The sequence below is a fragment of the Protopterus annectens genome, chromosome 6.part0 (genome assembly GCF_019279795.1).
Source record: "Protopterus annectens isolate FY-2018-M chromosome 6.part0, PAN1.0, whole genome shotgun sequence".
In the NCBI taxonomy this organism is placed as follows: Eukaryota; Metazoa; Chordata; order Ceratodontiformes; family Protopteridae; genus Protopterus; species Protopterus annectens.
This window is the reverse complement of record NC_056737.1, coordinates 1,817,337,247-1,817,352,736: the sequence shown is the minus strand read 5'-3', so window position 1 is coordinate 1,817,352,736 and position 15,490 is coordinate 1,817,337,247. Positions and strand designations below refer to the sequence as shown.

At 41.7% G+C, this 15,490-nt stretch overlaps 1 protein-coding gene across 2 annotated transcripts in view; it reads right to left on the bottom strand.

Annotated features, from left to right (window-relative positions):
* The window catches only part of POLR2K (RNA polymerase II, I and III subunit K), a 377,021-nt gene extending 361,889 nt beyond the window's left edge, over window positions 1–15,132 (bottom strand). Inside the window, exons 1-2 of one of the 2 annotated variants that reach the window (XM_044075166.1) lie at window positions 15,015–15,100; window positions 8,118–8,215 (exon numbers count right to left, since the gene is read on the bottom strand). The gene's annotated coding sequence lies outside the window, so the exon portion shown is untranslated. Of the gene's footprint in view, window positions 1–8,117; window positions 8,216–15,014 lie in introns of both variants that reach the window. The other variant, XM_044075165.1, reaches the window with a different exon arrangement.
* Between the last annotated feature and the right edge of the window lie 358 nt (window positions 15,133–15,490).

Here is a 15,490-nt window from a genome sequence, read left to right as displayed (position 1 = left end):
CACCCCTTTCCCTTGCCGATATTTGAAAATTTATGTGAGTTTGATTTTAGAAAGCTTGTTTGTAAGAACAAGAGTTTTTGCAGCATAATTGATGCGGAGTACAAGTTACTTTTTCAACTAAGCAAGGACAAAAATATTAGGCTTATGAACCCTGATTTGGGGGGGGGGGGGTAGTTATGTACAAAGCTGATTCTTCTTTTCGGCTGCTCCCATTAGGAGTCGCCACAGCAGATCAACTGTTTCCATTTCCTCCTGTCCTCTGCATCTTGCTCTGTCACACCAACCACCTGCATGTCCTCTCTTACCACATCCATAAACCTTATCTTAGGCCTTCCTCTTTTCCGGTTACCTGGCAGCTTCATTCTTAGCATCTTTTTCCCAATATACTCTGCATTCCTCCTCAGCACATGTCCAAACCTTCGTAATCTTGCCTCTCTGGCTTTGTCTCCAAACCTTCCACCTGGGCTGACCCTCTAATATACTTATTCCTAATCCTGTCCATCCTCGTCACACCTAGTGCAAATCTTAACATCTTCAATTCTGCCACGTCAAGCTCCGACTCCTGCCTTTTTGTCAATGCCACTGTCTCCAACTCATATAACATAGCTGATCTCACTACCCTCTTGTAGACCTTCCCCTTTCACTCTTACTGGTACTAGTCTGTCACAAATCACTCCTGACACTCTTCTCTACCCACTCCATCCTGTCTATACTGTCTTCTTCACCTCTCTTCCACACTCACCATTACTCTGAACTGTTGATCCCAAGTATTTAAACTCATCCACCTTCATCACCTCTACTCTATATACGAAGCTGATTGCATTTCCTAAATGCTTGAACTTGTATCTGATGAAGATTTTTATGAAGCTACCTCTATGCACTGTAGTTCTAAGTCTTACAAGTATATTGATGTTTCACTTTAAGACATGGTGATGAATGACTATATTAGTTCTGAAACATTCCATTTTTTGGATGTAACATTTCCTACTGTTCCTAAAATATTTGGTATACCCAAGTTGCATAAGAACATAGCAAGGCCACGTATGACACCCACTGCAGATGCATGTAAATCCAAGACACACACCCTTGCTAAGTACACTAATGTAAAACTGAATAACTGCCTTAAGTCTTTCCATCATTTGTGTTGTAACTCTTGGGATGTTTTGGAAAAGAAAAACTTATGTTATCTATACTGTGGAAGTTATATTTGTAACTACAGATGTGCTAAATTTAATGTCATTCTGCATGACGTTGGGCTTGAATAATTCCATGAGTTTATTGTTGAATATACAGAGTATAAGGACATGGAAATATATGTGCTGGACACTTATGGAATTAGAGCTGAAACAATTATTTATATCTGGAAGGGAAATACTTTTTCAAGAAGAAGGGGGTGGCTATGGGGCATCTTGTGTCCTAATTTCTGCCAATGTTATACTTCTGTAATGGTAAAGGAAATATTTAAACACATTTACTCCCTCTCCCTTTTACTTGAGAAAGTAACTAGCCATTTTAGACCACTACTAAAAAAAAAAAAAGTGTTACTAGTTGTGTTAATGCCAGTTTCGGCCAACTGCCACAAAGACTATTCCCAGGCATTTATTACTGAGCTGAACAGTAATTACTGAGAGAAACTGCTTATATTCTTAAGAAAAACTAGGATAATTTTTTATGTTTTAACAATATGTGTGAAGTTTTCAGGGAAGCTCATGTGGTGGTTCACAGGAAAGGCAAGTCTTTCAAACAATTTTTTGACCATGCTATAGGTGAACAGATGCATAAAAACAAAAATGTGGGAACATTCAAATGTGGACTTTGCCCACAATGTAAGTTTATATTGAAGAGGGATTCTATTATTAATGGGAGCAAAATAATTTCCAAGTATCATGTCAACTGTAATTCAGTGGGGGTTATTTATGCTGCCTTGTGTCAACAGTGCAACTGCTAGGGACAGAATATACGAACATAATTTAGACATAAAAACAAATTTAAATAATGTTTTGTATAAACATTATATAAAACTTTCTACTCATAATTTTTGTTCATAGGGGTTTACTGGGCTAACAACCACAAAGTCCTTTTTAAGCCTAGCCATGCATCCCAAATCTCTAACAAGTTCTGATGCCCTTGCCAAGTGTAAGCATGGGCCTGGGAGATGAACCATTTACAGGTTACCTGTTTGCATCAGAGACATAGGTGCCAAACCAGTGATAAATTTCCAGCTTCCTATCCAATTGTCCAAAGTTGCACTTGAATTGGATTAGGGAGGAATTCTGCTTCACAGGGATGAAGAGCCTGTACCATAGACAGGGTAGTCTCTGGGATACATACCCATCTCTCCAGCAGGGCCTATTAATATCACAGGCAAGATTTAAGCCTTTAGAACAGGTAATTCTGGTACTGTTTGTTTTGTGGATATGCAAAAATGTAGTTATTTTTCTAAGTATCTGTAACAAGACAGCATGCTTAAAAAAAAGAAGTTGTTGTGTCTTAACATAACATTCCATCTGTGTTGTAGATCTTTAGTCATTCCTTACTGTTAAGACCCCGGTTTCATCCTCGGAACCGTTACTGCCGTTTCCCAGCTCGCGCAAGAAAAAAACTCTCAGCTAAGAATCTACCCACAATGCCCCTCTCCTAGATACCCCAGATCGAGTTTGCCCGCCCCTAGATAAAAGATGTAGTAATAGGAAAAAAGTAGAAGGCTCTGTCTGAGCAAATACCCTAACCAGGAGTACTTAAAGTTCACCAGGAGTCCAGCCAGGGAGAAAGAATGAATAAAGATCTACAACACAGATGGAACGTTATGATAAGACATAACTTCTTTATCCAATGTTGTAAATCTTTATTCATTCCTTACTGTTAGGACCGAGTCCCCAGCTACTTGAGTCCTGGGTGGCCCAGGAGGAGGATATTCTTGAGCACCATAGAACCAAAAGCTGCTCACCCCCTGGAGGCCAAATCCAATTTGTAATGAGATATGAAGGTATGAGTTCTTGCCCACGTGGCTGCTGCGCATACATCATCCACAGAGGCTCTGGAATTAAATGTTACAGCGATAGCCACAGATCTGGTAAAATGAGCCATTATTCTGGAAGGTAAGGGTAGCTTATTCCGTTAGTAGATAAAGGTAATGACGTTTCTAAGCCACGAGGATAAAGTAACTTTGGAAACAGGTTTATCCAATCTAGGTCCTGCAAAGGCCACAAAACAATTGGTCTGTTTTCCTGAAAGATTTAGTCCTGTCCAAATAACGAAGCTGTCGGTGCACATCAAGGGTGTGCAAAAGGTACTCCCCTCTATTAGAATGCCTTGGGAAGAAAACCGGCAGGGTCAATAGATTGGTTAATGGAAAAAACAGAAATGACCCTGGGCAAGAAGGAAGGGTCAGTACGAAGGGACACCCTATCCATGTGGAAGATCAAGTAAGGACTCTTGACACTCAAGGCCTGCAGCTCAGATACTCTTCTCGCTGAGGTGACTACTACTAAAAGTATGGTTTTCCAAGACAAAAATTTCAAATCACATGAATCAAAGGGCTCAAAGAGAGAGCCATTAAGAGACTGAAGCAACAGAGTCAAGTCCCAGGGATCTAAGGGAGACTTGACCGGAGGTTTTAACATTTAATACTCCCTTCAAAAAGTCTTGCATAGGTGGTGTGACAATTGAAGAATTTTTCAAGACCATTATGAAAACTGGCGATAGCTGCTAAAAGTACAGTGATCGCTGAAGCTGAGGCTCCTGCATACAGGAGATTAATCAGGTACTGCAGAATCTTTTGAACAGGCATAAACAAAGGGTCTAAGTTCTGGTCTTCAGCCCAAATAGAGGACCTTTGTCCATTTACTAGAATAAACCTTTCCAATGGAAGGTTTGTGTGATGCCAGAAAAATTTTACGAACAGGAGATGGAATGTCAGGCAGGCCGGCAATCACTGGAAGTGGGAGGAACCAGGCTGAGAGCATGAGACTGTGCAGGTTCGGGTGAATCAATCCCTGAGGATGGGATAACAAGTCCTGGGAATGATCTGGGATCCACGGGCTGTGAATCAGATGAGGCCATAGAAACGGGAACCAGACTTGACTTGGCCAGTAGGGAGCAAGGAGGATCACTTCGCTTTTCAACCTCTGAGCTTTCTGGAGAAATTTTGGAATGAGGGGAAACGGGGAGGAAAGGCATACAGAAGACCCGGGGAACAATCGTGCGTTAGAGCATCCCTCAGTGGTTCCCCCTGAGGGGGGAATCAAGGCAAAATAGAGTTGAGAGACCAAATGGCAGTGCCCTGAATTGGTAGTGATTGGCTCCCAGCTGGAAGGGAGAAACCTCCGGGAGCAATGATCCATCTTTATGCGGTAGTACACATCCTGTAGGTCTATAGAATACATCCAATTGTCCCTCCCTAGGAAGAGAAGAATGGACTGTACTGTGACCATCCAGAATTTTTGATGTTTTTACTCAGTATGCTGAGATCCAGGATTGGTCTCCAGTCCCTGGTCTTTTGCGACACTAAAAATAACCTCGAGTAAAACCCGGATCCTGTCTGTTCTGATGGGACTGGTTGGATGACTCTTTCTTAGCAGTTTTTCTAATGCTGCTAATTCCCTCTGACTGGGCGGTACATCGGGGATTCATTTGACGGGTCTGGGAGTTAGGTTAAAAGGTATTTGTTAGCCTCTGGATATTATTCTCTGCACCCAAACATTGGTAAAAAGATGCCGGGCTGGTAGATGCAGAGAGAAATGACCCTCCCCCGACTGCTTCCAGAGGAAAGCAATCGGGCAGCTGCTCAGGAGCACTGGTAGGGTCTGCCAGAGAAAGAATCTCTGGCTCCCTGGTTACGCGGACCCCTCTACCTTAAAATGGACATCTTCCATACGAGTTGCCCCCTCTGCCCCGGGGGGATTTTTCACCACGAGTTTCACGAAAGGATCCTTGGGATTTCTTGACTCATATCTCCCCCCCTTTTGGTTCCTGGAGTAGGGCCACTGGGGGTTGGAAAAGCATGTCCACAGTAGACAAGGTCTTTCCGTCTTTCTCACCATGTGCAAGTGTGTCACGTACCTTGGGTCCAAAAAGTGTAGTCTCGTCGATACGTGCGTTAATGAAGGAAGATTTAAAGGGGTCTGCGAAATCACACAACCGCATACAAGCATTACATCTCATGACAATACCAGATGCGGCAGCTCGAGCTGCCCCCTCGGCAGTGTGAGATATAACAAACGCATCGAGGAGTTCGAGATGGATTCAAGGGTAGCTAGCTGCAAGGCGACAGTGTCACGCACCTCATCAGGCAGTACCCCCCACCAAAACGGAAGACATTTCAGAAATGATGTCTCTTTTTAGGAGAGACAAGTGTGCCAGATAATTCAGTGACCAACCGAATGGCAAAGGTCGCTGAAGCATAGGTCCACTTCCCTTGTCTGTCCATTGACCTGGACTCGCTGTTTGGAGAATGGACAGTGAACTATCTTCTGCCAGTTCCATCCTGGTGGCCGCTGCCATGACCACAGAATTAACAGACAGCTGCTAGGACCAGTGCGGCTAGTCTTCAGGTGTAGATAAAATTTTGTCTGGCCTCCGGGGTACAGGTTCTACATTGTCCGGGGCCTTCCAGGCACGCTGCACAATTAGTTTAACAAGATCTGCTGGTGGGGTCACCCAGGAAGTAGATGGCCAGGCACGGAAGGCCTGCAGAAAAAACGATTCCTCAGAAGAAGGGTTAGAGTACTTCCACCCCCCCCCCCACTGTTTGAAGATTTTGAGAATGTCCCTGAATGAGATGTCGTCTGGGGGAGAACGAGGTGACCCTTCCCCTTCATCACAATCAGTGTCTTCCTGTGACAGATTCCTCTGGGGAATCAAGGTGCTTCCTCTTGCACCGTTTCTACTGGGGTGGCTCTCTAGTGGGATCTTCTGAGGATGACTCTGGAGAAGGGATTCCCTTCACAGGGTGTTCTGATACTGGAGTCCTAGGGGCTGGTTGTGAGCCTTCGGAGTGAAGGGCCCTATCCATCACCTGTACAGCAGGCGCACCCAAGCCCACTTCCAGTTGAGGGGTTAAGAGAGAACTGGAAGCAGTCGGAACCGTGGACAGATGATGCCAGTGAGAAAATAGATGCCAGATTAGATACCAAGGTACAGACAGTCCACACTCTACTCCGAGAAAGCATTGGCTCCATTGTAACCAATGCTACAAGGGTGTTCGGTGCTGACAAGGGAGGTAATGCTGTCGGAGCTGAGACGGTATGTACCAAAGCGGGTGCTGGGGGAGGATAAGTAGGGGAAGATGAGATAAAAAGATTCTGACCCAGGAGGGATGGAAGGTCTAGCTGGAATGGGCAATCCCCTTAGCTACCAGAAGCTGGTTCACAACCTGCACTAGGTCTAGCTCAGAAAAACTCCTAGTGGGTCTACGAGAGGCTGCAGAAGCGGAATCAGGTCTTTCTAGAAAGGGGCTAAACCTCTGCCCCGAGAAAGGGTCATAAGTAGGAGAATATCTTGTCCTTGGCAGGTAATCGAATTCTGGAGCCGAAGAAACTGTCGGCACAGTGGCCGGGGATGGTGCCAAGGCATGTACAGTCACTGGAACCCATAGAGCCGAGGAAAATGTCGGCACCACAGCCAGGGATGGAGCAGAGGCATGAATAGTCATCACAGCCGATGTAGGAGCCAAAGACGGCACCGAAGTCAGTGGTGCTGTGTTTGGAACAGAGATAGGAGTGAATACCACAGTCAGCACAGAGGAAGAGGACACAGATCATGGTGCCGAAGAGGTCTGCACTGAGGGCACCGGTGAAGCACGGAGCTGACTCTGTTCCATAACTGACCGAGATGCAGGAAATGAGGGACTTTTTCCTTATATTTTTGGTCTTAGGAGGGGGCGAGACCTCCAACCCAGATAGAGCCTCCGAGAAAGGAGTCTTGAGTAAACCTTTTAAAATAAGTTTATTCTTACGTTCTGCTAGTGTCCAATTAGTAAAACCAGTACAAATGTCACAATCAGCTTTAAAATGATCCGCGCCCAAACAGTAGACACAACAGACATGTGTATCTGAGTTAGGCATCTTACATCTACACTTGTCACACTGTTTAAAACCCAACATAGCTTTGTCTGACATGGTAAGGAAACAATGCTATCCTGTAGAAAAATTAAGGAAGAAAAACCAGTGGAGTTAAGTTAAGGAATACCACTAGTAAAAGGGGGCCTGTCAAAGACAGGAGAGAGGGACAGTCAAGAAGTAAAAAATTAAATTACCAAGATAAAGGGTAGGAAAAAGGCCTAGGTTATAAGCAACAGTTATAACATACTAACTTGACTAAAAATTTTGTAATTCAGAAGAAAAACTATCATAAACACAACAAAATATTACTCAGCTTTGAGAGAGATGGCTAACGCGTATTACTAGGAACGTGGCAAAGGAGATCTGGAGTATCTAGGAGAGGGGCATTGTGGGTAGGTTCTTAGCTGAAAGTTTTTGGCTTGTGCAAGCTGGAAAACGGCCGTATCAGTTCCGAGGACGGAACCAAGGTCCTTACAGTAAGGAATGAATAAAGATTTACAACATCGGATCGAAAGTTAAGCTTTAGCACTGTGACGTCCTGAGAAGAAGGTAGATAATAGGAAACTGTTTGAGTGTATGAGAGAAAAAACAGACAATACGAAACCTTCAAGTAACAATGAAACAGTAGCCATAAGTTAATAAGTTAGTTGTGGAGGACCGCATTAAAATAAGATTCCAGCTGATGTAACAACCCATGGATGACTTCTCCTATACCTGCATTCTTTACTTACATGTTTATTTCACACCTTCCATACCTCACATTATAATAGCACTATTCACAAACTCTTCCCTCTTTCCCCTAACTGCATATACCCTGTATTTCATATTACCATCATTCTGTACATCACCACTTATCGTCATATTTGTTCCACATTTGGTTATGAAGCCCCTCTTTGCCCTATTCCCATTACTTATCTCTACTATTTATTTTATTGCCTTTACTGCTTCCAGCATTCATTCTTCATGGTCCATTTTTTTCAACCCATATACCACCTGCAATAATTTATTCTCACTCCTCTATACAAGTAAAACAGCTCCAAAAATTGCCAAACTTACCAGACAACAGCAACTTTCATCCACAGAGGAGGTCTTCTTGCCAAGTATCTTTCCCTATATACTGACAGTATTTCTCAGGGTTTTAAGAGAAATGCGAACTTAAAGAAGAAAAAAAAAAAAAAAGTGTGTGTAACATAGTCACTTTCTTTTCTACAATAGCAGTGCTTTTTTCCAAAGAAGTCACCTGCTCCATGATGCAAGCTAGACATAAACAACACATTTCATCTGCTGGTGGAACATAACCACTTAAGCCGACTAACCATTTTTGTTATCCAAGAAATGTTCCTTTCTCCATGGTTTAATTTTTGTTTCCTTATTTCTTCCTCTTGGTTCAGCTTATTCATGGCTTTTTACTTTTTCTATGGACAATGATCCCCAAGAGAGAGAGAGAGAGTGGCAATTCTTAGGGGGATAATGAATCATGCAACATAGTGATGAGGCCTCATGCCATAGGCAGAAGGTTTCTTCACCCAAAGGCTTTCTTTGCATTATGTTTCTATAATGTCCACACAGAAAATGAATGCTGATTTTGAAATTGCATGGCATAAACTGCAGATTATACACACACACATATATATATATATATATATATATATATATATATATATATATATATATATATATATATATATAGAGAGAGAGAGAGAGTTTTAACAAATACCTTTACTCCTAAAAATAAATAGTCAAAGTGAAACCAACTGGTTTATAGGCAGCTGGTGCCAGAGTGTGGTATCACACTACAGGACAGTCATTGACCTACACATGTAGGTGTTTATTTGATGATGGAAAGTGCAGTGGGGCTTGACAAGCCTCAAATGAAAAGCCCTATAACATTTTGACAACAACAAAATATGTGTATGCTTCCAGATACAAATCACTAAAACATATTTGAGTAATGTGGCCCCCTTTTCGTATATGTTTTTTTTCCCAGCGTTTTCTCTTTATTAGGGGTTGGGAGGGTGGCCTAATGGTTAAGGCGTTTGCCTTACAAACACAAGGTGCAGGGTTTGAGTCTCACAAGGGATAACTGTCTAGGCTTGCAATGGCTCGCAAGGGCAGTTAGTCTAGTACTAACCTATGAATCTATTAGCTAATACAGGAGCTTTGCTGAAGACCACGGATTCCTGCTACAAAGAAATAGAACCACTGCAGCCTGTACATAAAGTAAAAAAGTGTCCTCTCCCTCTATAGATATATATATATATATATATATATAGTACTTCACTGACTTGAGTTTCAACTAAATCTTGTCTCAGTCTTACCTAATCCCAGTCTAACCCGACATTACTCATACAATCTATTAAACCATCTTAGCCATCCAAAAGAATTTCCCTTTTCTCTCTCTGTACCCTCCTTCATAGGTTCATACTAGGCTATCTGCCCTAGGGCATTTATAAGCCTAGCCAGAATGTGTTTGGCTTTCGCCACCCATTTTCAATTTATTTTGCTATGCCCTTTTTCGAGGTTAGTATACTATGCCTCTGTCTAACAGTGACAGAAGTGATAGCCGGGGTAAACCTACGATCTCCCATCCACTCATCAAGATTCCTCTTGAAGAGAATCAATGAGGGACACTGCCTAACCTGGACTGGGATTTTATTCCAGAGTGAAGGGAGCCTCTGGGTTATGAATCTGTCCCTCCAGCAAGTCCTATTTATTTCAGTGCTGAGGTTCAAGTCTCTCGAGCGCGTAGCTCGATGGGATTTGGATTTTCTGAGGTGCAGCATGTCCATTAATTCCGGGTTGGACATGGCTTTATACGTCAAGCACAGATCGCCTCTGTACAGGCGGTATGCCACTGAGTAGAGCTGGAGTTTCTTTAACCGGGCAGCATATGGCATCTGTTTGAGCCCTTTGATCCTCTTGGTGAGGTACTTTTGGGGTCTTTCCAGTTGCTGCAGGTGTCTGGTAAGGTACATCCCAAAAGGGGCATTGTACTCAATTATGGGCCTGATGAGGGATGAGTAAAGAGGCACGATGACCTCCCCTGATCTAGATGTGAATCCCTTCATGATTAGGTGGACTATATAAAATGTTTTTCTAACCACTTTGGCCACGTGGTTATCAAATGAGAGATTGCTATCAACTTGGGTCCCCAGTTCCCCAATTACTTTTTCTGTACTTAATGGATTACCACCTATGTGGTAATTTGTGGGCACTTTGTTTTTGCCAAAGGAGATGACTATACACTTTTTGGCATTTAGCTTGAGGCTATGGCTCTGGCACCAGTTGTCTGTTTCTATGAGGCCCTTTTGGAGGATGCTTGTGTCGGCTGGAGAGTCGATTATGGCGCCCAGTTTGCAGTCATCTGCGAACTTGGTCAGCCACAGTCCTTCCGTGTTGGCCTGTACCTCTGAGAAATATATACCGAACAAGAGAGATCCCAGAACTGAGCCTTGTGGGACACCACTTGTAACTGGTTTGGAGTCTGACATGGCTCCAGCAATTCTAACCATGTGGGTTCTGTCCTTCAGCCAGTTTGCAATCCATCTAGTGAGACAGGGGGGTTTATATTTAAGCTGGTGAGCTTATCTATAATGCCCGAGTGGGGTACTGTATCGAAGGCTTTTGCGAGGTCCAGGTAGGCTGTGTGGACCACCTTCCCCTCGTCAATGGCCTTGGTGACTGTTTCAAAGAAATCAACCAGGTTTAAGAGGCAGGATCTGCCCTTAAAGCCGAACTGGGTAGGATCCAGTGTCTGTAGGTCCCCAATATCTTTATTTATGAGGTCCATGATGATCCTTTCCATAGCTTTGCAGACCAAGCTAGTCAGGCTTATGGGGCGATAGTTTCCAGGATCCGTTGAGGCACCACCTTTATGGAGAGGGACCAATGTTGCTGTACGCCACTCTTTGGGCACATATCCTGTAGTAAGGCTGAGATTGAACAGTAGTTATATGTTTGGATTTAGCTCATCTTGGAGTTCATGTAGGACACAGCCCGGGACACTGTCTGGTCCCATTGATGCTGTGTTTTTTGCTTTGGAGAGGGCGGCTTTTACCTGAGCATCTGAGATGTCAGGGGGGCAGCACTCTGCTGGGATAGATATTTGCCCTTTTGGTGGGGGGGGTTGCGCTGAACCTGTCAGCTAGGATGTTGGCAATGTCTGTGGGTTTGGTGTATTTTTTGTCATTTTGGACTAATTCTGAGCATATCTGGGAATTACCACCCAGGTTCTTAACATAACTAAAGAAAGCCTTGTGATTATCCTTAGTGTCCTGTGCAAATTTTCTCTCGAAGCTGGCCTTAGACAATTTTATGAGTGCCCGTAGTTTTTTGCTAATACTGATCAGTGATGCCTTCCCTTTTTGGGATTTTGCTCCATCATTTAGTAGCTTCCTCCTTCTATTGTATAGTTTGTTTATGGCTGGGGTCCACCAGACAGGACGTCTGCCTTTGGAGGATTGGGTCTTGGTTTTATTTGGGATCGCATGATCCATGCATTCCTGAAGGTGTTCATAGAATGCGTTTATAAAGGATTCTGCAGTCTGGGCCGTATTTTCCACAGGCCCGGGGGCTTTGAAGGATTCCACCTCGGTTTTGAGGAGTGTGAAATTTGCTTTAGAGAAGTTTTTCACTGTGGTTTTCTGGGCAGGAGGTGGGGTCGGGATGTGAATATCCAGTGAGATTAGTTTATGGCCTGATCTTACCAGTGAGGGATACACTTTTGGTCTGGAGCATAGAGTCCCCATGTTGGTGATGATCAGGTCCAGTATGTTTTCCCCTCTTGTGGGAGTGGTAACACGTTGTTCCATAGCATCTGAGTTTATAAATTCTAGGAACCTTTGGGCTAGGGTGTTGGAGCTAGAATAATGCTCCCAGTCTATGCTTGGGTAGTTGAAGTCGCCCAGTATAATGGTGTTTGGAGAGACCTTCATATTTTCCAGTGTTCTCAGGAAGGCCGAGTGGGGTTCCTGGATTTGGGACAATTAATTTCCTCTACCCCTTTATATTAGCTCTAGCTTCCATTATCAGAACTGTAACCTCTGTTCTCAGACTCTGCTGCTTTCTACCTAACCCACCCTTCTCTTATCTCATTCTTCTTCTCTCTCTTTATAAATGATCTTCCTTTTCCTGTTTCCTCTTCTTATACCCTCATTTCTCTTATATGTTTAATTTTTTTCTCCCTTTATAGTTTCCCTCCACCTCCCATGTTGTTGTTGACTTTCTCTTATCCAAATATAACCTTACTTTGAACCTTTTTTCATTATGGAACCTATTTGTAGTTGTCTTTTTATTTTTGTTAAATTACTTAATATCTCTGTAAATATTACCTTACTCAGACCATTCTCTTAAATATGCAACCTATGTGCATTTTTCATTTGATTTTGTTAATTGCTAAATGTTACTGTATACTGCATTTTAAATGTTTATCTGCTTGGAGCTTTTCTCCCCATGCCTCCTCTTAAAATGGATATATATTCAGTTGGACTTTCCTGGTTAACAAATGTAAAAAATAAAATAAATAAAAAATAAATAAATAAATAAATATACACACACTAAAATAAATGAAATCCCCCAGTTTACCCAGCCACCTCACTTAAATATACTAATGCTATGGTAACACAGCCACAGAGAAATGTCAACATCACAATAATGAAAACATTACTGTTCCTTATCTTAATCATTCCACTCTTGAAAACACCGCAAAAAAAAAAAAAAAAACATTGAAAATGACATTCCATGCTTCTGCACCCCAATTCTTACAAATTTATTCACAAAGTCAACACAGATCAACAATGAATAACGAAATTCTCCAAGTCAAAGCAATACCAGCAATAACTGCTGGAATACCTATTTGATGTTGGTGTTCCGCTGATTAACGGCTCAACACAAATGATTCCATTCAAATAGGTTGATCCTGATAATGCATATTAACGTACAACGCCATGAGTAAATCCTGCATAATTAACACAAATCAACTGATTTCATCAGACACTAAATACCTTGCTCTGAAAAAAACTGCTGAGGGTCTATGAACCACTTAGAAAGGATCTCATCAAGAAATATAATTTTAAAATGAACAAATGACCAACTACCTGTACACCAAAAATGTTTTCACAAAGGGGGATCAACTGGCTCAATTCTATAAATTAATTTGCTGCACATATTGTTTCTTTATATAATTAAAGTAGCAGTCTCAGTGCAAATAGCTGATACATTACATCACACCAGGTATAAATGTATGGAACAGTTTTGTAAGGTCTAATTCTTCTTTGTTAGTGTTACAAAAATTTGTAAGTCCTAAAGAATCATAGGGAATTAGTATCTTGTGTAGTTTCCATATGAGAAAATAAATCAACTCTTCTGTTTCTGCTTTAAATAAATATCAGAAAGGGAGGTATGGCCCACATTTGATTTTAAATTTGCAAACACAAAATCCAGCATGTGGTTTAACCTAACACCAGAAGAATTACTCCACATTTTCTTACATAAATTCAAAAATTCACAGTAGAGTTACATGTTAAAAACAACTCACTTTCCCATTTCCTGCAGCCAATCAGGTTCTTTGCTTCACTGAAGCAGACCTGACTGAGGCAGCTTACTGGCAAGTTGAAAAGAAAAAAGAAAGTTTGCGACCACGCAGTGACATCACACAGCTGTGTGGACATTAACAAGGTGCATTGCTGAGCAACAAACGGAGAGTGCAGAGAAACACAGCTGCTGCGTGGGGGCCCTCATTCGCGGGGAGATAATTGGGGGCTGAGGCCTGGGGAGAAAAGCTCCATTTGCTTACATTGGATTACACCAAGCTCCAGTTAAAACAGAGTGGTTACATTTCTATTTACATTCATACACAAACAGTTGTTACATTTATACATTCAAAGATTTTTCAGAGGTGAAGTTATTAAAGAGAAAGACCAAGTACAACTTAATGGATTGTTTAGACAGCAGTTATGTATAAATGAACTTTGTTTTGCCATTTCAGTGAGAGGTCGAGTATATTCTGGTTATGTTAGTTTCATATGGTGAACACAAAGTCTCAACCTTGAAATGAGAATGTGCAAGACCATGACTAGTTAAGATTAAGTAGTGGTTTAAAACTATTGAGTTTGTCAGTTTTGTGTGGGGATACTATTTCAGAGCTTAGCAACCTATTGGGGGTAGAAGGAGCTTCCTGCAACATTATTTGACTTATCTGTAAGTAATAAGAACTTAACTAGAGCAAAGGTCCCTTGCTGGACAATAGGTCAGTAATAAGTTATGCAGTGCAAGACATTCTTCTGCATGACGAATGAGCTTGTGTGCAGTACTTAGTTGTAAATAAGTTAGGTCGGTGTGCAGTTCAACCTAGTTTAATTACTTTAAGCTATGACAATGTTGGATCCTAAGAAATGTAACTATTTTACTGTAGCAGGAGTCAACCTTGTTAAGTATCACGTTTGTAGGAGCTCCAAGTAACAGAGTCGGCTATAAGGTGGTGGTAACTAAAATTTCTCCTACAGTATCTGTTAGGAATCCACTGATCCTAATAAAGGAGCCTAACTTCTAGTGTGTATATTTAATGGTATGCAGTATATACTGGTCATATTTGGGATGGTATAGAATAACACAGCATAACATGGCAATATTCTCCGCTCTTGTCGCGTGGACAGTTATGGTAAAAAAAATGCAAATATAAATACTGTTGTGAAATAATATCACTGGCATCATGTTAATATAACTTTAAAATATTCAAACAGCAAACAAAGCCTAATCAACTACCTAGAAACTTCTGAAACTAAAGCATGGCACAAAGACAGATTACTGCAAAACAACACAAAACCAGACTATAAAACAGATAGGGTTGACAGTATTCCTAAACCTGAACAACATACACCAATTAAAACAAACCAAATGATTTCCACAGCAATACGCTTAAATTATTTTTCTACCAACAGCTAAAACAAAACGCACTTTTAATCCAAACCACACACGATAATCAAGAAAGTGACTCGCATTAATGACGTCATTAAAGCGTTGCGTTTAGGAGTCTGTAATAGCCGCGGAACTTGAAAAATTGATCCTCGACACTCAAAAGCAGAAATGTCAGGTGCGCATGCGTTTTAGTAGTTTTCAGAAGACAAGTGTTTGTTTACGAGTCGGCGTCTAATTCTAACGTGTTACGTACTTCTTAAGTTTATTTTACCTTTTTTTGGAAATTAACTTCTGAGGTAAAGGTACATTTCTAAATGTAGTAGAGTATTGAGTGAAATAGTATAGCTAGTATCTGTTACAGTTCAAAGATTCTGTACCTGGAACTTGTAGGCTTGTAAGTTGCCGTGGCAACAGCGCATGTGAGTCTTGAGATATCTTGTATCTTCTTTTCTCAAGCAGTCTGAATGAAACAAAGAGCGGGCAAAGTCCCAAAAAATATTTAATTTACTTAAAGG